Source organism: Prionailurus bengalensis, chromosome B1, assembly GCF_016509475.1.
Source record: "Prionailurus bengalensis isolate Pbe53 chromosome B1, Fcat_Pben_1.1_paternal_pri, whole genome shotgun sequence".
Taxonomy (NCBI): domain Eukaryota; kingdom Metazoa; phylum Chordata; class Mammalia; order Carnivora; family Felidae; genus Prionailurus; species Prionailurus bengalensis.
In genome coordinates, this window is record NC_057344.1 from 135,142,768 (window position 1) to 135,169,045 (window position 26,278).

General features: G+C 35.0%; 1 protein-coding gene and 1 pseudogene across 7 annotated transcripts in view; one reads left to right on the forward strand and one right to left on the reverse strand.

The window, feature by feature from the left end:
- Window positions 1-26,278, forward strand: part of MAPK10 (mitogen-activated protein kinase 10) — a 316,049-nt gene that overhangs the window by 111,797 nt on the left and 177,974 nt on the right. The gene's annotated exons all lie outside the window — the stretch shown is intronic.
- On the reverse strand, window positions 3,610-4,551 carry LOC122478693 (annotated as a pseudogene).

The following is a 26,278-nucleotide window of genomic DNA, read 5'->3' on the forward strand; positions in this document are numbered from 1 at the left end:
GTCCCTCAGAAAATTTATATTTTTCACTAGGCTGTTTTAAAACTAGTTTTCTCCACCCTATAACTTGCAATTATTCCTGTAACTAAGTCTTACATAACCATCAATTATTCTGACTTCACTGAGAACTTAGATTATGTATAAGGATGTCTGAATAACCCAAATTATTCAAATGTATGTTTTTGTTCATTGGGTCTTTATGTTTCATTCTTTGTTCATATTTGTCTATCAGTTACTCAAAAACAGGAGTCTTTCTGTACTTTCTGTGATACCAAAAGCTCAGAAGATTGGAACATAAACCTCGCTCTTCTATTTCTGATATTTGACTCTAGGAAGACATTTATCCTCTTTGGGTCTCAGTTTCCTATCTTTAAAGTGAAAATAATAACTGCTTCACCTATTTACTACCAAGGGGCTTGCATTATGTGAAAACTCTTGGAACACCAAGAAAGTCTTTGAGGCTTCTAGACCTGAACAGTCTCATCTTCAGATCAGCATGGCCTGGCATGCAGCCTTTACTCCAGTAAATATAGGCCATACAGTCATTTTCATGCTTTTCTTCATGTTCTTTCCTTGGACTCTAAAGTTTTATTCCAAGAAAAGCATAGGAAAGTAAATAAAAATTAAATAGAAGAGGAGGAGAAAGCAAATATATATTATGTTTCTCCTTTGTCACTCCTGATATATATTTTTATGGACCTAGAAAATTGGGACAGTGGTTTAGTTGAGCTAGATGACTGAATTTAATTTAAAGATACATACATTAAAAAATAGATTCTGTTACATATCTTTGCAAAAATAATGTCCCAGGGAAATGATTGCAATCCCCTAGATGAATTTTTGCCTTAGTGGGTATATCTATTTAGAATCTAAACAAATCTAACTGGTAATTTTGCTTATGTTTGTAGCATAGTCCAGGGGTTGGCAAACTACAGGGTCAACAATTCTGGTCCACCAACTGTTTTTGTAAATAAAGTTTTATTGAAACACAACCCATGCTCATCAGTTTATTTATGGGAGAGTTAATATTGTGACAGAAACTATATGGCCTTCAAAGCCTAAAATATTTGCTTTGTTGTCCTTTATGGACATTTGTTGTTCCTGTTAAAAATGAACCAATTTTTGTTTCTCTGTAATGTAAGGACACTTAGTTCATATATATCCTAATGCCTGGGGTTCTAAGAACAGGGCTAGCTTCATGGGCACTTGATTTAATACCCTACTATTGCCATCTTGGAAGAATAATTGTTGAAAAAGAGGCTATGCATTTTCATTTCCTCAGATTATGTAGCTGGTCCTAAGAACACATATTTTTGCAACATTTAAAGATCAAGAGTTTCTTCAACTCAAATGTGAGGGAAAAATGAATTAGTATTCCTATAATTATGCTTCTACATAAAATCCCAGATTTAACAAATAAAAATACAGGATACCCTGTGAAATGTGAATTTCAAATAAAAAACAAATAACTATTCAGTATAAGTATGTCCCAAATATTGCCTGTGTTTTGTCTGGTAACTTTACTTCTACACATTTGATAACAAGCTCTTTAGGGGTAATAATAATGTATGCATCATAAATATCTACATCATAATCATAAAACATGCTATAGAAATCATTTTTAAACCAGGATAATTCATTAGACTATTAAAAATATACCTCCTTGCATTTTGACTTTCTTATTAGCATCTTGGGTGAAGATTCTAAACCTTATCAATTCATATTTTTCTGATGAAATTTTAAATGGAACTAAAATTTTAATATTCCCTCAGTGTACCTTTTCTAGTTATCCCAGTTGTAGATTTTTAGGCAACTTTTCCCAGGGCTGTTAAATTGCCATTCCTATCTGAGCAGATTAAAAAGGTGATTAATAAAACAGAAAGTAGATTAAGTATTTAAAAGTACAGAGATTTTATAATTAAAAATGAAGCAATAAGTGATAAAAATGTTGACCAGATGTTATTCAATATTTTGGGATTAAAATGAAGTAGTAATATTTTGCTGAAATTTAATTTGCATAAAAATAAAGGTGAATAAATCAAGGGTGGTTTTAAAGAAATAACTTATAAATTAGTGCTATTGTAAGGAAATTAGCAAGATGAACTTATGTAAGTACAATTTTCTTAGGACAGGGCTAACATTAATTTTCATATATTTGAGTATTAGGCAAGTGAGTGATATAATCGATAATTTCAGTAGTCTTCATGGTTCCTCATTTACATGCAAGCAGAATATTCAAAATATATTTATGAGATTAAATTAGTAGTGATAGTTCATTTTCTTAAAATTTTTTTTTTAAGTTTATTTATTTTGAGAGAGAGAGAGAGAGAGAGAGAGAGAGCGAGCATAAGTGGGGTAGGGACAAAGAGAGAGGGGAGAAAGAGAATCCCAAGCAGGCTCTGCATTGTTAGCACACAGCCTGATGTGGGGCTTGAACTCACGAACTGTGAGATCATGACCTGAGCCAAAACCAAGAGTCAGAAGCTTAGCCAACTGAGCCACCCAGGTGACGCATAATAGTCTATTTTAAAAATTAGTAGCAAACAGTAGGTTATGTGGATATATATAGGGACCTTGCATTCTCTTTGAACATTTCTTTGGAAAATAATATGCCAAATCTCTATGTGTAATGTGCTATTTTCTTAAAGTGGTACAATTTAAATTATCATATGAATTCATGTACTGACAATTCACATGCTTAATCTCCCATTTAAAAATGAAATTAATAACCCTCAAAAAGAAACAGAGTACTCAATGGGAACTACATTTATAATCAATTAAACTGTATGAATTTAATTTTTTAATAATCACTTAAAGATCAAAACTAGGAAATATTTTTTTCCAAACCATGAATGATGATTTTCAGTTCTGACAAGTCAAAATTATTCTATTAACATGCCATTTTAATTTTAATCTGACAAGTATTTTATGCATGTGATTTTTCATAAAATAAAATCTGAAATAGCTACAATAAGATTTCCTATATATTCTATATTTTTAAATTATGCACACAATTAAAAGCTAGTTGTTTTTCTGCATTTTTAGTGGACCATTAAAAAGGTCAATAATTTCCTTGATAACAATTTATCCTACTATAAAATGAATAGTTTTTATATTCAGAGATAGATGCTGGAGAAAAGGAGAGCCTCGATTTTTATGGTTTTTTAAAGTTATCTCTATGTAATCAAAGCTTGATAAACATTGACTATGTAATATTAATAGGATTTCTTTTTTCAGGTGTTGGCATAATGTAGATTCATCTTGATGCCCCCTCCCCCCATATTACTGCCATATGGTCTTTCCATTTTCTTTCTAAGTTTTTATTTTGATTCCAGGTAGTTAACATACAGTGTAATATTAGTTTCAGGTGTACAGTTTAGTGATTCAATACTTACATATAACACCCAGTGCTCATCACAATAAATGTCCTCCTTAATCCATCACCGATTTAACCCATCCCCCCACCCATCTTCCCTCTGGTAACCATCAGTTTGTTCTCTGTTGTTAAGAGTGTGTTTCTTGGTTTGCTTCTCTCTTTTGCCCCCCTATGATTGTTTGTTTTGTTTTTATTTTAATTCTTTTTCAGAAAACTTTTTGCAACTTGTTTTATTCACAATGCCAACTTTTAAAAGGTTATTAAACTAAAGTTAACTAAAAATAAGCTAGGCAGAAATTGCTTTAGAGAGATTTCTAAGATTTAGAAATATTTAGAGATGGAAATCCCAAAATGCCATCTCTCTTATAGAGAACCTACATGTCAGTTATTCAGAGCAAAGAAAAAAGAAACTTTTGATCATACCAGAAGAAACTCAGCCATAAGTTTGGAATCTGTACTCAAACTCCACATGCAAGGAGGACAACATTCTGGTAAAACAACTGATTTGCTGCTGTATTTGTCTACTGTTTGTCTAATGTTAACAGACATTTAACAGAGCAGTGCAACTACTATTTGGAACAATCCTTACAGTGGTACAGTGTCAGGCATAACATTTCACTTCTCTTCACACCACTGGTTCTCTTGTGTACCTGGGCTTCTTATTCTTCAGTAAAGTCATTTTTGATACTAGAGGTCTTGGGAATCTTCTCAGGAGTTTTCCTCTTAATCATATTGGCAACAGTCTTGCATGTAACATCAAGCAAACCTTTGCTGTGTAAGCAGTTCACAGCCAGAATAAGTTCAAAAAGTATTCCTTGGTCAACTTTTAGGAATTCCTGGTCCCAAACAGGGATATCATCTCTTCACTTTTCTTTGTTGTCATCTTCAGGAGGAGGGGGGTTATCCTTGTGGTGGGTGCACCACTGAATGGCCTTTTAAAATATTGCTGCATTAACATTTGGTAGAGGAACTGGTCATCCTTCCCTTCATCATTCCCAAATCCTCCAATATGGTCTTGATAGTCACAGACTGCTTGGCAGTTTCAACATCAACTTCAAATATCTCTCCATCAGAACTCTGCAACTTAATTGAAGGCATGGTGCTTGGTCTCAAAGAGACTGTGGGCCAGGGGCTGATAAGAGCAGAGCAGCCTCAGATACAAGAAAAGAAAGGCAGAGAATAAGGCCACTACCTGTTTTGTTTCTTAAATTCCACATATGAGTGAAATAATATGGTATTTGTCTTTCTCTGACTGACTCATTATACTCTGGCTCCATCCATGTCATTGCAAATGGCAAAATTTCATTCTTTTTTATGGCTAAGTAATATTCCATTGTGTAATAGATATACACACATCTTCTCTATCCATTCATCAATCAGTAGACACTTGGGCTGTTTCCATTATTTGGCTATTGTAGATAATGCTGCTCCAAACACGGGGTGCATGTATCCCTTTGAATTAGTTTTTTTTATATTTTTGGGTAAATAGTAGTGCAGTTGCTGGATAGATAGTTCTATTTTTAACTTTGTGAGGAATGTCCATACTGTTGTCTATCAGTTTACATTCCCACTAACAGTGCAAGAGGGTTCCCCTTTCTCCACATCCCCATCACCACCTGTTGTTTCTTGTGTTGTTGATATTACCCATTTTGACAGGTTTGAGGTGATATCTCACTGTAGTTATGGTTTGCATTTTCCTGATGATAAGTGATGTAGAGCATCTTATCATGTGTCTGTTGGCTGTCTGTATGTCTTCGTTTGAAAATGTCTACTCATGTCTTCTGTGCATTTTTAGTTGGATTATTTGGTATTTGGGTGTTGGGTTTTATAAATTCTTTATATATTTTGTAAACTAACCCTTTATTGGATATATCATTTGCAAATGTCTTTTCCCATTTTGTAGATTCCTTTTTAGTTTTTTTGATTATTTCTTTTGCTGATCATAGGGTTATTTTGATGTAGTCTCTATAGTTTATTTTTGATTTTGTTTCCCTTGCATCACATGATATATCTAGGAAAAGTTGCTATGGCTGATGTCAAAGATACCTGTGTTCTTCTCTAGGATTTTTATGGTTTCAGTCCCACATTTAGGTTTTTAATCTATTTTTTATTTATTTTTGTGTATGGTGTAAGAAAGTGGTTCAGTTTGCATGTAGCTGACCAGTTTTCTCAACACCATTTCTTGACAAGACTGTCCCCCCCGCACCCCACTGGATACTCTTTCCTGCTTTGTCAATGATTAATTGACCATATAATTGTGGGTTCATTTCTGGATTTTCTATGCTGTTCTGTTGATCAGTGTGTATATTTTTGTGACAGTATGACACTGTTTTGATCACGACAACTTAGTAATATAACTAAAATCCAGAATAGTGATGCCTCCAGATTTGCTTTTCTTTCTCATGACTGCTTTGTCTATTTGGGGTCTTTTGTGGTTCCACGCAAATTTTGGGATTGTTTTTTCTAGCTCTGTGAAAAATGCTGTTGTAGGGATTTTTGATAGGGATTGCATTAAATCTGTAGATTGTTATGGGAAGCGTAGACATTTTAACAACATTTTTTCTTCCAATCCATAATGGAATGTCTTTACATTTCTTTGTGGTCGTCTTTAATTTCTTTCATCCATGTTATATAGTTTTCAGAGTACAGGTCTTTCACCTCTTCAGTTGGGTTTATTCCTAGGTATCTTATTTTTTTTTGGGTGCAATTGTAAATGGGTTGATTCATTAATTTCTCATTCTGCTGCTTCATTATTGATGTATAGACATGCAACAGATTTGTGCCCATTGATTTTGTATGCTGCAACTTCACTGAATTAGCATATCATTTCTAGCAGTTTTTGGTCGAGTCTTTAGGGTTTTTTATATATAGTATCATGTCATCTACAAATAGTGAAAATTTTACTTCTTCTTTGCTGAATTGAATGCCTTTTTCTTTTTGTTGTCTGATTGCTGTGGCTAGGACTTTCAGTACCATGTTGAACAAAAGTGGTGAGAGTGGACATCTCTGTCTTATTCCTGACCATAAAGAAAAAGGTCTCAGTTTTTCCCTATTTAGGATGATATTAGCTGTGGGTTTTTCATATATGACCTTTGTTAGGTTGAGGTATATTCCCTCTAACTCTACTTTTTTGAGGGTTCTTATTTATCACGAATGGACAATGTACTTTGCCAAATGCTTTTTCTGCATCTATTGAAAGGATTATATAGTTTTTATCCTGTCTTTTATTAATGTGATTTATCAGGTTGATTGATTTGCAAATATTGAACCACCTTTACAATTCAGGAATAAATCCCACTTGATTGGGTGAATCATTTTTTAAATGTATTGTTGGATTCAGTTTGTTAATATTTTATTGAGAATTTTGCATCCATGTTCATCAGGGATATTAATTTGTAGTTCTCTTTTTTAGTGGTGTCTTCATCTGGTTTTAGTATCAGAGTAATGCTACCCTCATAGAATGAATTTGGAAGTTTTCCTTCATTTTCTATTTTTTGGAATTTGAGAGGAATACGTATTAACTCTTATTTAAGTATTTGGTAGGATCAGCCTGTGAAGCCCTCTGGACTTGGATTTTTGCTTGTTTGTTGTTCTTTGTTTACTGATTCAGTTTCTTTGCTGGTTATTGAACTGTACAAGTTTTCTATTTCTTCCTGTTTCAGTTTTGGTAATTTATATGCTCCTAGGAATTTATCCATTTCTTCTAATGCCAATTTATTGACGTATATAGTTTTTATAATATTCTGTTATGATTGCTGTATTTCTGTGGAGTTGGTTGGTATTTCTCCTCTCTCATTTGTAATTTTATTTACTTGGGTCATTTCTCTTTTCTTTCTCCTCTAAAGAGAGGTTTATCAATTTTATATTTTTTTTTTCAAAGAACAAGTTCCTGGTTTCATTGATTTGTTTTATTTTTGTCTGTTTGTTTGTTTTGTTTTTAGTTTTACATCATTTATTCCTGCTCGAATCTTTATTTTTTCCTTCCTTGTGCTGACTTTAGGCTTCATTTGCTGTTCTTTTTCTAGCTCCTTTAAGTGTAAGTTTAGGTTGTTTATTTGAGATTTTTCTTGCTTCTTGAGGTAAGCCTGTATTGCTATATACTTTCTTCATAGGACCACTTTTGCTTGCATACCAAAGATTTTTTACTGTTGTATTTTCTTTTTCCTTTGTTTCCATGTGCTTGTTTAAAAAATTTCTTCTTTGATTTTTTAGTTGACCCATTCATTGTTAAGTAATATGCTGTTTAGCCTCCATGTATTTGTGCTTTTTCCAGATTTTTTCTTGTGGTTGACTTCTAGTTTCAAAGTGTTGTGATCATAAAAGATGCATGGTATGACTTCAGTCTTTTTGTATTTGTTGAGGCCTCTTTTGTGGCCTAATATGTGATCTATTTTGGAGACTGTTCGCTGTACACTTGAAAAGAATGTGTATTCTGCCTTTTAAGGTGGAATGTTCTGAATATATCTGTTAAGCCCGTCTGGTCTAGTGTCGTCATTCAAAGCCATTGTTTCCTTGTTTACCTTCTGTTTAGATGGTCTATTGATATAAGTGGGATGGTTAAGTTCCCTACTATTGTTGTGTTATTATCCATTAGTTCCTTTATGTTTGTTATTAAGTTTTATATATATATAAGTTTATATAAATTATATATAAGTTTATATAAATATGTAAGTTTTATATATTTGAGTGTTTCATGTTGGGTGCATAAATATTTATAATTGTTATGTCTTCTTATTTTATTGTCCCCTTTGTTATTATAGTGTCCTTCTTTGTCTCTTGTCAGTCTTTGTTTTAAAGTCTGTTTTGTTCAATAGAAGTATTATGACTCCAGCTTTATTTTGATATCCACTTGCATGGGAAATGTTTCTCTATCCCCTCACTTTCAATCTGCGGGTGTCTTTAAGTCTAAAATGAGTCTCTTATTGGCAAATATTGATGGATTATTTTTTTTTAATTCATTCTGGTACTCTATGTCTTTTGATTGGAGTGTTTAGTCCATTTACATTCAAAGTAATTATTGATAAATGTGTATTTATTGCCATTTTATTACTGGTGTGTGTTTTTTTTTTTCTGGAGATTTTCTCTACTCCTTTCTTGTCTTTCTCTCATATTTTGCTGATTTTCTTTAGTGATATATTTGAATTTCTTTCCCTTTATTCTTTGCATGTTTATTAGTGGTTTTTGATATATGGTTATCTTCTGCATATAGCAATCTATGTTAAGTTGCTTGTCATTTAAGTTTGAACCCATTCTTTTCTCCTCTCCTCCCCACATTTTAGGTATATATAATTATTTTTTACATCATTTTTTTTGGTGTGAGTTCCTTGACTTATTTTTACAGAAATAATAATTTTTACTGCTTTTATGTTAACTGCCTTTATATTGCCACTTTTGGTCTCTCCTTACCACTCAAAGAGTCCCTTTTACTGTTTCTTGCAGGGCTGGTTTAGTGTCATGATCTCCTTTATCTGGGAACCTCTATCTCTCCTTATATTATAAATGATAGCCTTGCTGAATAGAGTATTCTTGGCTGCAGATTTTTTCCATTCAGCATTTTGAATATATGCCACTCCCTCTGGCTTGCCAAGTTTCTGTTGAAAATCTCCAGCTAGCCTTATGCATGTTCCCTCATAAGTTAAGGACATCTTTTGTCTTGCTACTTTACTTTTAAGATTTTTTTTCTTTGTCACTATATTTGCAAATTTAATTACAATATGTCTTGGTGTGAGCCTGCTTTTGTTGATTTTGATGGGAGTGCCTCTTGGATCTGTATGTCTTTTTCCTTCCTCAGATTAGGGAGGTTTTTCAGCTATTATTTTTTCAAATAAATATTCTGCCTTCTTTTGTCTGACACTTCTTCTTCTGGGACTTCTATAATATGAATGTTATTATGTTTGATGGAGTTTCTTAAGTTTATTTTCATTTCTTCTTTCCTTCTTTGGTTGAGCTTCACTTTTTTCCATTACTTTATCCTTTAGGTCATTAATTTGTTCCTCTGATTCTTCCAGCCTTGTGTTCATTGCATCAACACGTTTCTAATCTTGTTTATTGTACTTTCATCTCTCATTCTTTTTTAAATTTAAATTTCAGTTAGTTAACATACAGTGCACTATTGGTTTCAGGAGTAGAATTCAGTGATCATCACTTACATACAACACCCAATGCTCATCACAAGTGCCCTCCTTAATACCCATCACCCATCTGGCCCATCTCCCACCTCCCTCCCTCCATCACCCCTCAGTTTGTTTTCTATTATTAAGAGTCTTTTGTGGTTGGATTTATTCTTTGTTAACTCTTTTATCTCTGAGGTAAGTGTCTCACTGATGTCTTCTATTCATTTCTCAAGTCCAGTGAATATCCTTATGATTGTTGCTTTAAATTCTCCATCAAGCATGTTACTTATATCTTATATCTGTTTCACCTAGTTCTCTGGCCATGGCCTTATCTTTCTCTTTCATTTGGGTTAAATTCCTATATCTTCACATTTGTCTAAGATTCTGCTTCGTTCTCTGTGTTAGAAAGCTAATTATATCTCCTGCTCCTAAAAGCAATGGCCTTATGAAGAAGAGGTTATGTAGTACCCATAGCATGGCACTTCAGGAAGTGTCTCTGGTGTGTGCTGCGTGCACTCTACTATTATGTTTTGGCTGCTCTATTCTCTAGGCCAGTTGTCTGCAGAGACTCTTCTTGCCTGCTGTGAGCAGTGTCTGGTCCCTGGCCTGAATTTGGTGGGCTTTAATTAGATGTGCTCTGGTCTGCTTGTGAAATAAGACCTGTCACCACCTCCATCAAAACTGAGGCTCTGCAAAACTCTCCTGTCAGGAGACATGGTGTGGGCAGGGGTTTGTGCTGTCTTCTGGGGGAGGGGTCTATCCACTGGGACTGAGGCAAGTGTGACTGAGAGGGGCAGTTCCATCAGAGCACAGGGTGGTAGGGCCTAGTGTATGCAAGTTAGGCAGCCAGTGTCCCACTGTGCTCTTCCCACAAGTGGTTCTGTGTTTATGCTGAGGGATTTTATATTTTGTTTGTTTGTTTTCCCTGTATAATAATGCCATTCTTTGAGAATCTCTGAATAATTTTAGTTTGGCTGTACATAATCCCCAAGGCTGGTCTAAATGTCTTTTGGGACGGATTCTACCTTGTAACTGATTTTGCTGACAGATGAGAAAATATTCTAGAGACCTGAGAATAGTAGTATTATCTATATGTCTTTTTTCAAATAATTGTAATATTCAAAGTATATATTTACATTTTTTGCCACTCCCAGGCGAACAAATATGTGGGGGTAGCTATGAGAATGCCCCCTTTTCATTTCTGGTTCATTAGGGGTTTTATGTTTTCATGACTCACAAGACAAACTGTGACATTCACAATACATTATTATTAGATATAAAACTTTTTTAAAAAAAAATCAAGGAAAACAATTCACCAAAGCCATTGAAAACACGCTTCCAAGTGAAGCCAGGTAAATTGGATTTATAATGCTTTGGGAATGTATATTTCTCATGTGCAAAACTTAATAATTTGAAATGATATTGGTAAATATTTAGGGACAGCCATATCAGACTCTTAAGAAATTCATTCTCACTATGGAAATGGTCTTCAGACATACTTGTAACAGAGAACACAGAATTCTTCAGCATATTGTCCTAACATAGAATGGAAAATTAAGTTCCAAGCACATCTGTCATTTCATATTTTCTGAAACTATCTTTGAAACTCTTGAGGAGAAGTTAAAGTGATGGCTTCCTCCTAGATTCTTACATAGTTGGGTAGCTCATTCAGAAACTGATTGAAATAATACGCAATTCACAGTGTTGAATTAAAATCTTAGAGGAAAATATATTTAAGGTTTGATGTTCTTTACTATACTAGCTTGTGTCCTACAAAAGAATTTCAAAATAATCTTAAAACTCTGGATAATGTACTATAATTATGACTATTAAACAATGATCTTTTAACCTGTCACTAATAATATGCTGTTTTTCTTCTATTTTTTAAAACTAATTGCATTTCTTTCATTATATTTGCATACAATAATTCCAAAATGCACTATGATCTTGAAACATAACTGTCCACTAAAAGTCTGGTAAAGTGGAAAGTGGAAAGAAAATAAGTATTGGATATTTAGACACCCAGGTGATAAAACAGAAGCTTGTTTCTTATTTATCATGTGAATTCCTCACACACTTAGATTCCATTTTTTATAAAGTCATGCCTGCCAAGCTCACCTCAATGAGAATCACGTATATGAGCACATGCTGAGAGCTAGATTTTTAACTTTTAAGAAATGAAATTCCATATTTAATTAGCGTGATACATGTACCATTTGCATTACCCTGTATGCTGTCATAATTAAAAGGCTTCTCTTGATGTACTCTCAGAGAAATCTATTGATAGAAGCTTCTGTTTCCACTTTCTCTTTTGAAATGCATATGCATATGTGTTAAGATATCTTATCACTATCTATACTTATAACTATATATTTATTGGGTTATATATCCAGGGATACATTTACAGAGAATATATAGGAGAGAAACCTAACAATAAATCTTGTATCAGTGGGCACCAAGAATACAGTGTCATCTGGAAATATTTCCTATGAAATGTGACCAGGTAAATAATATGTGTTAATATATATTTTTAAAGTTTATTTTTTAGAGAGATAGAGCACAAGAAGGGGAGAGACAAAGAGAGAGGGGGAGAGGGAGAGAGACAGACAGAGAGATAGAGAATGGATCCAAGCAGTCTCCACACTGTCAGCGTAGAACCTGATGTGGGGCTCAAACCCACAAACTGCGAGATTATGACCTGAGCTGAAATCAAGAGTCAGACATTTAACTGACTGAGCCACCCAGGCGCTCCTATGTGTTAATATTTTATTAGTAATTATTAAGTGTAAGAATTTTAAAATAGGAATAAATGATATATTAACTCTCTTTTTACTTCCTGATAAAATATGACAACTGTGTCAGGGTTCCAAAGACCACTGCCAAATTTTGAGATTCATAGGAGAACTCACAGGACTCAGAATATAGTTCCACATACAGCTAGGATTTACTAAAGTGAAAGGATGCGGGGTGCCTGAGTGGCTCAGTTAGTTAAATGTCTGACTTTGGCTCAGGACATGATCTCATGGTTCATGAGTTCAAGGCTCTCATTGGGCTCTGTGCTGACAGCTCAGGGCCTAGAGCCTGCTTCAGATTCTGTCAGTCTGTCTGTCTGTCTCTGCCCCTCCCCTGCTTGCACTCTGTCTCTCTCAAAAATAAACATTAAAAAAAATTTAAGGTGAAAGGATGCAAAGTACAATTAGCAAAAGAAAAAAAAAAACCATACAGGGTGACGTCTGAAGGAAACCATGCTCAAGCTTCCAAGAGTCCTCTCCCAGTAGAGTATCACAGGACATGTGTAATTTCTCCAGTAACAAATTATGGCAATATGGCTACCAGGGAAGCTCAGTTGGGACTCAGGGCTTAAGATATTTATTGGGGGCTAGTCATGTTGTCCCCTTTGTCTGGCACATACCAAAATTTGAGAGTCTCATAAGGTAAGCAGGTGTTCAGCATAAACCACATTGCTTGCACATACAGTTTTGACATTCCAGTCAATTCTGGCAATGGCAGAAGCATCCCTCCAATCCAAGTTTCCATACTTTAGTCAATGGCTGTAATTTCAAGCAGGCCTTTTGAAGGATAGCAGTCTCAGGCCTGCTATTAACTTTTTTACTACACAGAAACCAAATATATTAAACTATTTAGATTCTTGTTTGGGTATTAAAACTTTTTTCCCCCTAGGGTATTAATGTGCTTTAGTAGTTGAATTTATACACTAATTGGGAGACGTTAACTTCAAAGTTTCTTTAGGCCAACCAAACATCTGGTGTCTATAAGTTTTAGATTACTGTGAAGTAAATGAGGATTGATTTTCATTGCAATAGAGAAATTGTATTTAAGATGTTATTCCTATAAATGGTGAATCTCATTCATTTTTGGTAATTTTTATTTAACTTCTATTTCAAAGGTAAGGTTCTCTTACTTCATATCTCAAACTTGGAAGAAAACACAAACTGAGGTATATATAGTCCTATGCAGTGACTATGTTCTCTTAAATTTCGGAGATAGGGGCGCCTAGGTGGCTCAGTCGGTTAAGCGGCCGACCTCGGCTCAGGTCATGATTTCGCCGTCCGTGAGTTCGAGCCCCGCGTCGGGCTCTATGCTGACAGCTCAGAGCCTGGCGCCTGTTTCAGATTCTGTGTCTCCCTCTCTCTGACCCTCCTCCGTTCATGCTCTGTCTCTGTCTCAAAAATAAATAAACGTTAAAAAAATTTAAAAAAATTTTCGGAGATAAAGGGAAGAAATACATATGTTCATGATTTAAATTAATAGGGCTGATTTTGGGTTATTGATATTTGATTTTCAATTACTCTGTCTTCTTCAAATCATTCTTTATATTTACCCAGACTGATCATTTTAATGTTTTTAATGTTTATTTATTTATTTTTTGAGAGAGACAGAGTGCAGTTGGAGGAGTGTCAGAGAGAGAGGGAGACACAGGATCCAAAGCAAGCTCCAGGCTCTGAGCTGTCAGCACATAGCCTGACATGGGGCTCAAACTCAAGAACCACAATATCATGACTTGAGCCAAAGTCGGAGGCTTAAGCGATTGAGTGACCCAGGCATTCCCAGACTGATCATTTTCATGCACAAGTCTGATAATATGATGCTTATTCTGAACCCCTTCATCCATAATGCTTGCTCTGACTTTCAGTCACTCACATTTCTCTATGTTCCCTCCAACATTGTGTTTTTGCCAATGTTAGTCCTTCTGTCTGACATTCTCTACACTTCTTTTTTTATCTATCTACTTCTACTCATTCTTCAGCTTTCAGCCCATATATCACTTCCTTAATATTTTTAACTGACCAGGATTGATCCTATTATAATAGATGGGCCAGCATAGAATCATATACTTTCTTTCTCTGCAAGTTGTCACAGTTGAAAATTGACATTTCTTGAAATGATATTGATTAATCTTTGTTATTACCATTAGACTGAAAACCCCACTATATCCTCAATGTGTAGCAGAATTTCAGGCCTGTTGTATATCAATAAATGTTTATTACATGAAAACTTTGGGCTGTTTTCATTTGTTCATACCCTTGGGTCATCAGAATTGAGGTAGAGATCTAACTCTCTTACATATGGAATTTTGGATATATATAAGGCAACTAAGCTATAGCTAAAACAAGACCTAAAAAAAAAACTGTGGCATATTTAAGTCGTTAATGTGGAGGAGTGTTATGCTCACTTTGCAGAGGAAGAATGGACCCCTACTCAAAATTTATTTCAGATGTTGAGACTATGATGTCATTCTGCACCAAGCGTGTATGAAAAGACTTATTACTCACATAGTGAGGCTTTCTGGGGAGAGCAGGGCATGTTCCTAAGCAGGTCCACACAAAAGACCACCCAATGAGACTATATGTTACACAGGATTTCAGTCTTTCTTCTAAGCACTCTGAAGAAAGGGCCAATTCCTGAGTGAAACATACATCCCGAGCCTAGCATCAGTGGTGGTATATGTTGGAATCAAGACACATGTTTTAATCTGAGATACACAGATAGGTCTTGGCCAAGACACATGATCCAGGGCCACTTTAAGGAAGGCCCAATCCCATACTCTAGTCCCTACATGCCAAATAGTGAAATGTCCTACCTAGGTCAGTTAAATCCTAACAGAAGCTCAGTAGAACTCAGCAAATGTAGCACAAAGTAGCATAGCTCAAAGCACAAGCTAGTCAGTAGGCAGCAGCTCAAAGTGCATGCTCTTCAGCAGGCAGAAGAGTCCATTAGCAAGCCAAAGCAAGAGTAGAAAGACCCCCAGCAATGGCAATTATCATCTAGACATGCATGCTTTGCCAATTGTTATGGTCACCTTGCAGAGGAGAGATGGGTCTCCCACCCAAAATTTGCTTTAGATTTTGAGAATAATGATACCATACATGCACCAAGACTGTGAAAAGTCTAATTACTCATATAATGAGACTTTCTGGGGGGGGAGAGCAGACATGTTCCTAAGCAGGGTCAAAAATGGGTTTGAGAAAACAGGGAAAGGAGACTGGGTTGGGATTTTACTGTGATTAGGGGTGGGGCTGAGATGAGGGTTTCTGTGTGCAGTGCTCAGGACTTGACTGGTTTGAACTTCCTGATGTCACCAAAAAACGGAGCATCTGAGCTTTCTTAACAACTTGCCCAGACAGAAGTGGGGGAGGTGATGGGAAAAGAGGAGAGCTGGAAAGCTGTCAGCTATCAAACATCAAGAATGAAATTAGACTCTATATAACATGAGGGTAGTAAAGATCTGCATGTACATTTCTGAGTAGCCTATTTTGCTGTTTGAAGTATGTCTGTTGATAGGAAATGTTGGGTATATTATTTTTATGTAAATAATCCTATTATATGTGTTAAAAACCATGCCCAAGATAACCTTTCCTGCTCTCTTATTCTCAAATTATATAATATGATATAAAGGTTTACTATGATACTGATTTACTAAGTCAATTATTGGCATTGCATGCTTTAATTACTATTCTGTGAGTCTAGTTCAGCATCATGAATTCCATCTGAATTTTATTGTGTTGTCATACAGAATTCATGTAGGAAGTCAGTCAACTAAAATGGGCAGGGGTGGGGTTTCTGGATGGCTCAGTTGGTTAAGCATTCTACTCTTTATTTCGGCTCAGATTGTGATCTTCTGGTTTGTGAGATGGAGCCCTGTGTTGGGCTCTGTGCTAGGCACGGAGCCTGCTTAAAAATCTCTCTCTTCCTCTCCCTCTGCTCTCTCCCACTTGTGTGCATGCATGTGTGTGCACACACTCTTTCCCTAAAAAAAAAAAAAATTAAAAAAATATATAAAAGAAAAAAATAATGAGCATGAGCAAATAAACTTCTTATTTGGACAGTCATTACAATTTATGACTTCTCTGTGGCCACAATATGTAAATATTTATTTAAAAGATCAAATGTAAAGCTCAACCAGTAGGCCGATTTAATAAGAGTTCTCGTAAGAGTGGCCTCTTTTTCAGTTATGTAGGTTGAGGTTGGTCAGTTCTGGCCTTGCAGTTTTAAGTTGTGCTTTGGCATCATTCTCCTAGAAGTTGCCTAATGGCATGAATCTTTCACTATACAACACTTAATTTATTTTTAAAATGGTCTGATATGAATAGAATGTAAATTAAATGTGGTAAAGCATTCTTTTTTTGTTTCGCTCATTGCTATACCCTCACAATGTCTGAACAATGTAATACTAGCTACTGAATAAATACCTGTAATTGGGTTCTTTGACAAGTACTTTTTGCCTCTTTGACATTAAAAATAGCTAATTATAATTTTGTTAAGTTATAAGCCTAATTTCAATTTCAGAATTTTGGTGTTCCTCAGAGTACCATGTTGTTTGTTTAAATTTAAATATATTAAGACAAGTAATTAGAAACAGCAATCCACTGGAAACTTTAGAAGGAATAACACATAAAGCGATTTGTTAAGCTTATGCAAGTACACAAATTAATTATGTTTATTTGGTACATTTGATTTTAATTATATAGAAATCTCATATGAGCCCAATAGCAGGTTGTATATTATAGTTAGTTTTCAAGGGAACTGGATATGTAAGATTCTTATTTTAGATTCTCTTTCTTTTTCAGGGAACTACATCATCTTCTTATAGTTTCTCTTAGTTTCCTTTTTTTTTAAAAAATATTACTGAAAATACTGTGAGTGAATAAGAATAAGAAGTATGGATTCAGATTGCCAGGGTTGGACTTTGGGCAAGTTTCTCACCCCTCTGTAACTCAATTTCCTTATCTATAAAATGTGGTTAATAGGAGTAGTATCCATCTCATAAGATTATTGTGAAGATTAAATGAGATAATGCATGTAAAGCATTTAGCATAGTTCTGGGCACATAAGTGTTCAATAAATTTTAATGTTTATTAAATTTTAGTGATGACTTAAATGTATCATTGTAGTAACATGTGGCTCAATTTTCACTTCCATAGCCTCATTTTGAAACACAACTTATTCCTTCATATAATTTATAGTCTCTTAATTTTCTAATTTAAATTCCCAAGAAAAGCCAGATCAACTAGGTTAGCGTAGTCTAATCAGTTGTGAAGGGGTTAAGTGTGGCTCAAAAGATACAAAGCATGGCTTATACGGTAGGGGCTGTGGGCCTATGGACCAACATCTCTAATTTAGTAACACATATGCACTTATACATACATACAAATACCCATGTGTGTGTACTGCTCATTTTCAGATGAGATTGGGTGTGTTCAGGGTGGTATGGCTGTAGAACTGTGGTTTTCAAATAATTGCCTATATCTATAGTCAAATAACATGAAATATCAATTAAGCTATTTCATTAATGGAAATTATCTTATGATTAGTCAATGATGTGAAATTTATTTATACAATTGGTTTGCTTAAAAAGTGTGTTTGCTTATGTGTTTTTCCCCACATTTGGGAATACTTAATCCATTTGATTTTTTTTTTTTTTTTTTTTTTGGGACAGAGAGAGACAGAGCATGAACGGGGGAGGGGCAGAGAGAGAGGGAGACACAGAATCGGAAACAGGCTCCAGGCTCTGAGCCATCAGCCCAGAGCCTGACGCGGGGCTCGAACTCACGGACTGCGAGATCGTGACCTGGCTGAAGTCGGATGCTTAACCGACTGCGCCACCCAGGCGCCCCATGATTTTTAAAGTATTTCAAAGTTGAAATAATATTTATGCTAGTAGAGGTTATTTGAAATTTAGTTGGAACTATATTTTATTTTCCAAAGCAAATTCGTTGACATACAGATTTTAACAAACAGAAAGCAAAATTGAAAAGTGATTAAATGTGGTTTAAAACAAAGAGGCTGGGAATATGTTAGATATGCTTTGGCAACTCAGGCTAATGTTATCTTTGACTATTGGTTCTGTGATAAAATGCATTTCTAGGGCAATTTTACTTTTTTGCACTTTGCAGCTGAAAATTTCCATATATTTGTAATTTAGTCTAATAGCTCTTAGCAAGGAAGACTATCTATATTGAATTTAAAATCTTCTCAGGGGAGGTAAAGAATATTCTCTCCTATACTTTTCTAGGTTTATCCACCTAAATAACATAATATTGATTTTAATTATCTAGTCCAGATATCTACGAAATTATCTAGTCCAGATATGCGAAAAAATACCTAGAAGTTTTCTTTAACTCAGAATGTTATGAAGAGGATGACAGAATTCATTGAAAACATCAAGCCAATTTCCCTAATGAGATCAATACATAATTGAATAATGAGGGAGTAATGGGTTCCAGTATTAATTTCCAGTTTTTCCCCATTAAGGAACTAGTGCTAATCTTTAACAATTTACTGGGGGAAAGTTTCGGTATTGGTTCTAAGTGGACCTTCTCCAGGTACTATGTGGTTTTTGTTTAATCTCTACTCTGCAAAGATCTATTTTTTGCCTTTGTTAGGTTAAGCAGAAAGGGATTCTGTAAAAGGGTTCACAGATCTTTCTGGATGGCTGGAAGACCAGTCCAGAACCAAGGGTTAAGGCATAGGTAAGAGCGTAAAAAATGGAATGATTCTGCACTCTGATGCTTCTAGACACCTGCTACCGCTGCCTACTCCCATTATTCATTGCTACCAAGCAGTTCTCTGGCTGACCTAGTGCTATGTATTACTTCAATGTCTCCCTAGCTTCTCTGGTCTGTGACTAGTTTCTTAGACTTTCCTTGCCCTCAGTGCTTGATATTTTTGAGGCACACTAGTCAAGTTCTGTTGTTGTTGTTGTTGTTGTTGTTATTGTTTTCAGAAGTCTTTTGATTTGGGTTTGTCCACTGCTTCTTTTATGGTTAGACAGGGTTTGCAGGTTTTTTTTTTTTTGGAGGATACCACAAAGTTAAGTGCCATTCTCATCATATCATATAAAGGGTTCATGAATTCAACATGACTTATCATTGATAATTTAGCCTTGATCACCTCTTTGAGGTAGTATTGGCCAGGTTTCTCCACTCTAATATCACTTTTCCCCCCTTCTATACTCTGGATATAAATCACTAAGGAAGTTCACCCTGGGGAATCAGGAGGTGAGATAGTAAGGTAGAAATTAAGTTTCTCCTCCTGGAGGGGGTGGATATCAACATAAATTATTTGGAAACCTTCTGTAGAGAGACTTGTCTCTTCTCCCCCATTAATTTATTTACTTAATAACTAATTTATATCAATTATGGACTCATGTATTTATTTTATATTTTGGAATAGAATTCAATACTACATTTTTTATATTGTTGCTTAAATGGTTCCACATTTGGCCATTGGTGACTCTTTCAGATTGGCTCTGTGCCCCTTTGGCATGCCTTCACAGTATTTTCAGTTATGATGTCTCTTCAACTTCTCAGGTATCTAAGATATCACACCTGTTGGTGCACTGCACTTCAGGTCATCGCTTGTCAAAGTTACAGCAGTTGTTCCACTAGTGCATACTAGGCCTTATTCCTAGTGATGGGATCATCCTTGCCAGACAGGTTATCCAGATCCAAATTCCATCTTAAAGTGGGCTTCCCAGAACTATTCCTGGTATCAACTTTTCTAGGATGGATTTCCCGGGCAACATATTCTGAGCTAGAGTGATGCTTTGGAGAGTGTTTTTAGAAAAACACCTGTAAGGAGGTAGGAACAGCAGCATGGGCAGAAGGTGAAGCCAAACTACAATGCATTTCCCATGGGGAGCTGTGAAGTTGGGAGTGACCCTACAGAGATGCCTTCAATTAAGACAAAGTGTGTTAGGGGCTTGGGGGCTGGTACCCCACATTCACTGGGAAAGGGGGATAACTTTGGGTAGAGAAGCTCCCTTTAGCAGTGGGCCATTCCTGGGAAGAGACTCCGCTGTGTGCGGTCAGCAGACAAAACTCCCAGCAGCTGGAGAAATGAGTGGCTGAGTCCTGAAGGGAGAATCCAGCATTGTGACACAGAAGCCACTGTAAATGAGAAATGTGCCTGTTTTATTATCTATAAATATGTTTGGTCACTATAATTTCTATACTGTCTTGTTTACTGTAAAAGATATACTAGCAGAGTAGCCATCCAATATGGCTTTTTCCTCCTACATTTTGAACTGTTCCTGTCAAAGCACTGACCTGTAAAAGCCAGTGACATGCTGAATGGCATTTTCTCAACACATTTTCTCAGGATTTACACCTTCATACTCTTCCTGTTTAGTTTGATCCTAACCTGTAAATGCTTTCTGGATCCGAACTGGATTTTTTACATTTCTGTACTTTTCCTTGGAGTTTAAATCCTGACTGTCAAAGCTGATTGACATTTCCCAATTCCTTTCTACTCAGCGGGCTCTGTCCCAGCTGGGATAGCTGAAGTCAGCTTTCAATTCAAGGAAAGGGAGAGCTTCCAAAACATGTTCATTGGAGAGGAGAGTGATACAAAAAATAAAAATGTTCATCTTTGGCGATATTCAATTTGTTCCTTCAAAAGTTCCCTATGTTGTGAGATAATTAAGACACAACTGAATCTACTGAACATATTTAAAGGTTATAGAGGGCCTAGAGATTAGGACAGAAATTAATAAACAAATAGAGATGTTTGCCCTGATCCAAATGCTAAAATTCTAGATACAAATGCCATTACAAATATATTAGGCTGAGTATATCACTAGAAGAAACCAAAAACATTGTGTTTGTTGTTAAGAAATACTCATACAATTTGAACTAGCTTTTCCAACTTTAAATGCAAGTGGAGTTCTATATATATGTGTGTATATACATATATATATATATATATATCCTTCTAAATACCAACCAGTTAATTATACAATAAATATATGTAAAGGGGGAAAACAAAATATTTCTTTTGCTTTTAAGGAAAACTCTTGACATCATTGCCCTTCTTCCCTACCTGTGGCCTGTCTACTTATCAAAACGTAAATGTTCTGGGGTGCCTGGGTGGCTCAGTTGGCTAAGCGTCCAACTCTTGATTCTGGCTCAGGTCATGATCTCACAGTTCATGAATTTGAGGCCACAATAGGCTCTGTGCTGGCAGCATGGAGCCTGCTTGGGATTTTCTCTCTCCCTCTCCCTCTGCCCTTCCCCTGCTCTCATGCACTCACATTCTCTCCCCTCTCTCAAAATAAATAAATAAACATTTTTTAAAAATGTAAAGGCTCTGTTACCATTGTTGAAAAAAGATGGACATGATTCATGATTCTTAAATTCTTTTGAAATCATATTACTCCTGGCACCCCAGGATATGTTCTTTTAAAATATCCATTGCACTGGGGTGCCTGGGTGGTTCAGTCAGTTGAGTGTCTGACTTAAACTCAGATCATGATCTTGTGGTTAGTGGGTTTGAGCCCCATGTCAAGCTCTGTGCTGATGGCCCCTGGAGCCTGCTTCAGATTCTATGTTTCTCTCTCTCTCTGCCCCTTCCCCACTTGCACTTGTCTCTGTCTCTCTCAAAAATAAACAAACATTAAAAAAGGTTTAAAAATATTATCTGTTGCACTAAAGCTAAAAGAATAAGAGAACGTTTGATTTTATGTGAATTTATGGCCTGCTTTTTTCTGCTTGAAGCATTGGGTTGTGCTATGAGTTTGTATTGGCAATATCCCAAATACCCTCTTTTTATTTCTTCATTCTGTGAAGTTTTGACTAAATTAAAAACAAACAAAACTTTATGCTGCTAAATGAGATGAGTATCTGTTTGCATTTGTGTTTTCTGAAGTTTGTACTTTAGAATTTAAAGGGTTGACTGTGCAAGATAGATGTATGCTAATTATATCTGCAGAAGGGGCTAGTCAGATAAATCTTTCCCCCATGGTGGAAAGAAACCATGAGGGAGGCCATGAGAAAGGCTCTAGGTAGCAGTAGAAAGAGGGAGAAGTGGAAGGGACAGAGAGATGTATAGATAGAAAGGAAGGGCAACAGACCTTGCATTTGGGTCTTTGGGTGGTGATAAATATGTCCCTACAAAAAGAGCTGGCTTGAAACCATGGAAAAAGCTGCTTCCATTTTCATCCTCTTTTTTACTTATCTCTACTTCAGAGTTTATGGTTAATTATTTTTAGAAATCATTTCCCTTTTGCCCTCTTCACTCCAATTTAGTTGCTAAGTGACTGGAAGATAGAGTGACCTCTGAATTTATTCTTCTCATTACGTTGTTAGATTTTTCCACATCACTTAAAGGACCAAGTTGTTTGTGTAAGTTCAGCACCTCTCCAGGATTCAAGTTGACATTTCACCTAATGAATAGCCTCTATTGGCCTGGTTATTGTGGGGATACATAATTAAAGCAATAATGCTACTTGTTTAGTGGAATTAAGATTTCATTTTGCCTTTTGACTTAATTGCCCAAAGGTTTCTTTCTTTTTTTTCTTGCTTAAGACATATTATTATGTCCATCTGTGTTAAAATGAATATATTTTTAAAAGTCAATCCTTAGAAAAATTTAAAAGTTACTTTAATGGTAAATTTTTAACTTTGAGGATTTAAAAATAAACCCATGTATATGCAAATATTTTAATTTTATGGAAATTCCATAAAGGCACTGATTTTCACCTTCCATTTTTGAATTCTTCAGTATTGTACATGACTGTCCAGTATAGCTACCTGACATACAGTGGATACTAAATACATGGATATTTTTCATTTAGTCCAGGTGATGGGAATTTGAATTTTCTTTTTGAAATAAGGTTAATATTAAAAATGTTTTTACATATTATAGGGAATTCTGACCAAACCCAAATGCTTTAGTGTGTATCACTATTGCTGTGTTTACTTTTGGGGACTTGTAGTCTTTATGTATTTATCCTCTGTGATGTGAAATGTTATCTATCTATCTATCTATCTATCTATCTATCTATCTATCACGTTGTATATATAAGAAACATACATTTGGTACTTATTATGTAAAAGGCACTATATGCTTTACAAATATCATCTTATTAATGTAGAATCGGTGAGGAAAACAATGTCATCTTTCCTTTCTGGCTCCTATTTAGAGAAGATCATGTGTAATTCATATACAAACACATACAAACCTAGAAATTATTACAGATGTGTGGAACATGAGGATGTTAGAGGCTGAGTATTGTGTGAGTAGAATTATAGGTGTGGTGGTGGTAGGTACATAGGGTTTCATGAAGTAACTGAAGAGCTGAGTTTTATACCTCTTGATATTTGAATAGCAAAATGTCTTGAGGAATGTTGAAGAAAAAGATGTAACTAGGCAAAGGTAGTGGTTTATATACCTCACCTGGATAAAATGCTTTTTGTGATTGATAGTGAGATCTAAACTGGTGGTGTCTGTTAAAACTGTTAGAACCAATTTAAGCAATAATTTTCCAAATGAAAAGGATGATGAAAAAATCCTTTTTCTCTGTGTTAATGTCATTCTGTACAGGATATTTTAGAAAATTAAGTGAAATACTTGTGTTTAGGTTCGGGCCCCAGATACATGAATTTTAGGTAGAATTAGAAAACAATTCCTGAGAGGCCATTTCTAATTTATTTAAAATGTTTGCTGGTCAGTGTTTTTAGAAATTTAATCTGTGTTTACTACATAACATTTATCATATTTGAATGTGAGTCCTTATTGCCTCACTGATGATGTATGAATTTGGAAGATTTCCTAACCATTTATTGTTAGGTCTTAAGTTTCTTATCTATGAAAAGAAGTTGCTTAGATATTTGTTGTGTTTTCTTTCAGTTAAAAAAGAAACTGAAGGAAGCTTTACATCTGTTATTTTACTATACACTGTAGTAGTATTTTTAATTAAAAAGATGCAGTCTTCACTGTAAAACTGAAAAATATATAAAAGCACGAAAATTAAATATGTGCACATTTCTATCTCTATAAGACTATACTCATATCTGTTTTTTAAAAAAGATTGGGGTCATATTGTAACCCATTTTTGTTATATTTTTCCACTTGACAATGTATTGTGAACATTTATACATATTTTAATTTATAAATGGCTAAATGGAATTATGCTATATGCTTTTAACGTGCTTTTATTAATCTATTTTTATTGAACATTTAGTTTTTCAATTATTTTACTGTGAATATGCTATGGTGAACATTCTTATAGATTAATCTTTGTACAGATACTTGATTATATCTTTGCCATAAGTACTTAGATATGGAATTATTTAAATTTAAAATGCACTTGTTGGGATGAGCACTGGGTGTTGTATGGAAACCAATTTGACAATAAATTACATTAAAAAAATTTAAATGCATTTTAAAGCAATCGAATACCTTATTGTCAAGTTGCCCCTACAGTTTGTATCTATTTTAATTTGCAACATATAGCAATTCATTTAACGAATATTTATTTAGTGCTATTTTACATTGATATGAATAAAGTAGGATATTGAAATAGATGTCTGAGAGGAAGATAGCAGGTTAGGTCTGTTCTCCTGCATTGAATGTTAATCACCAAAACTTCAAGAATTTGAGAGGTAAAATAATATCTTATTTTTTATTTCTTTGCTGTTAAGCAGAAAACCTTTTTTTTTTTTTTTAAGTTACTTTGAGGGTGGTTTTGTATTGGGACTATTTTATTGTGCTCCCTTGCTTGGCTTCTGAGTCCCTATTTGATGAACGAGGGGGGGTGACCTCTAATGTTTGTTACTTGTCCTCCAACTGGTTGCAAATTATAGAATGTTTTTGCCATCAAAATTAGAATTTTTCTCATCAAAATTAGAGAACTTTACTTTCTATTGTATGTTGGTAGTAAACTGATCTTTTGTTTAATGTTTGTTTATATGTTTTATTGTTCTCATCATGTTGGTTCTGTTTTGTATTTTTTTCTTTCTTATGGTTCCATTGCGTGTTTTATTATTTTTTTTAAGTTTATTTATTTTTGAGAAAGAGAGACAGAGACAGAGTATGAGTGGGGGGAGGGGCAAAGACAGAGGGAGACACAGAATCTGAAGCCTGTCTCCAGGCTCTGAGCTGTTAGTACAGAGCCTGACGTGCAGCTGGAACTCAGGAACCAGGAGCTCATGACCTGAGCCGAATTAACTGAGCCATCCAGGAGCCCTCTATTTTGTGTTTTAAAGTGACATTCTAAGGTACCATTTTTCTTAGTTTAATACTTATATACGCATTAGCCTTCCTTCAGTCCAATTGTTCTGTTATGGGGATTCTGACTCTTATCTCTAGTTGCTTTTAGGATTTTATTACTGTGTTGGCTGCTCTTCGTACTCTTTTTAGGCATGGATTTATTCTTATCTATCCTGCTAAGGACTTCAGTATGTTTTACAAGTATATAGGAGAATTAACTGTCATTATCACTTCAAATATTGCCCCTTGCACATTTGATTTGCTTTGTTCCTTCTGAAACTTGTTTTATTTATTTTGGACCTTGTTATTCTATTGCCTGTATCTCTCGATCTTTTATATTTTCCATCTCTTTATTAGTATGTGATAAATGCTTATGAATCTTTTTCTACTTCATTAACTCGATTATTTCTATTCCGCCTATTAACCTATTAGGCTTTTAATTTAAAAGCTACTTTTCCCACAATGTCTACTTAGTTCATTTTCAGATCTACCAATTTTTCTTCTTATAGTAGTGATAACTTATTTCTTATGGCATTTGTTCCTTTTTATTTTTTTTATTTACGTAGCTTTATAAATTATTTATTTTTCTTTTCAAATTTTATTTCAGTTCTTGTTAGTTAACATACAGTGAAATATTGGTTTTAGAAGTAGAATTCAGTGATTCATCACTTACATACAACACCCAGTCCTCTTCATAACAAAAGCCCTCCTTAATATCTATCACCCATCTAGCCCGTCCCTCACCCACCTCCCTCCCTCAACCCTCAGTTCATTCCTTGTT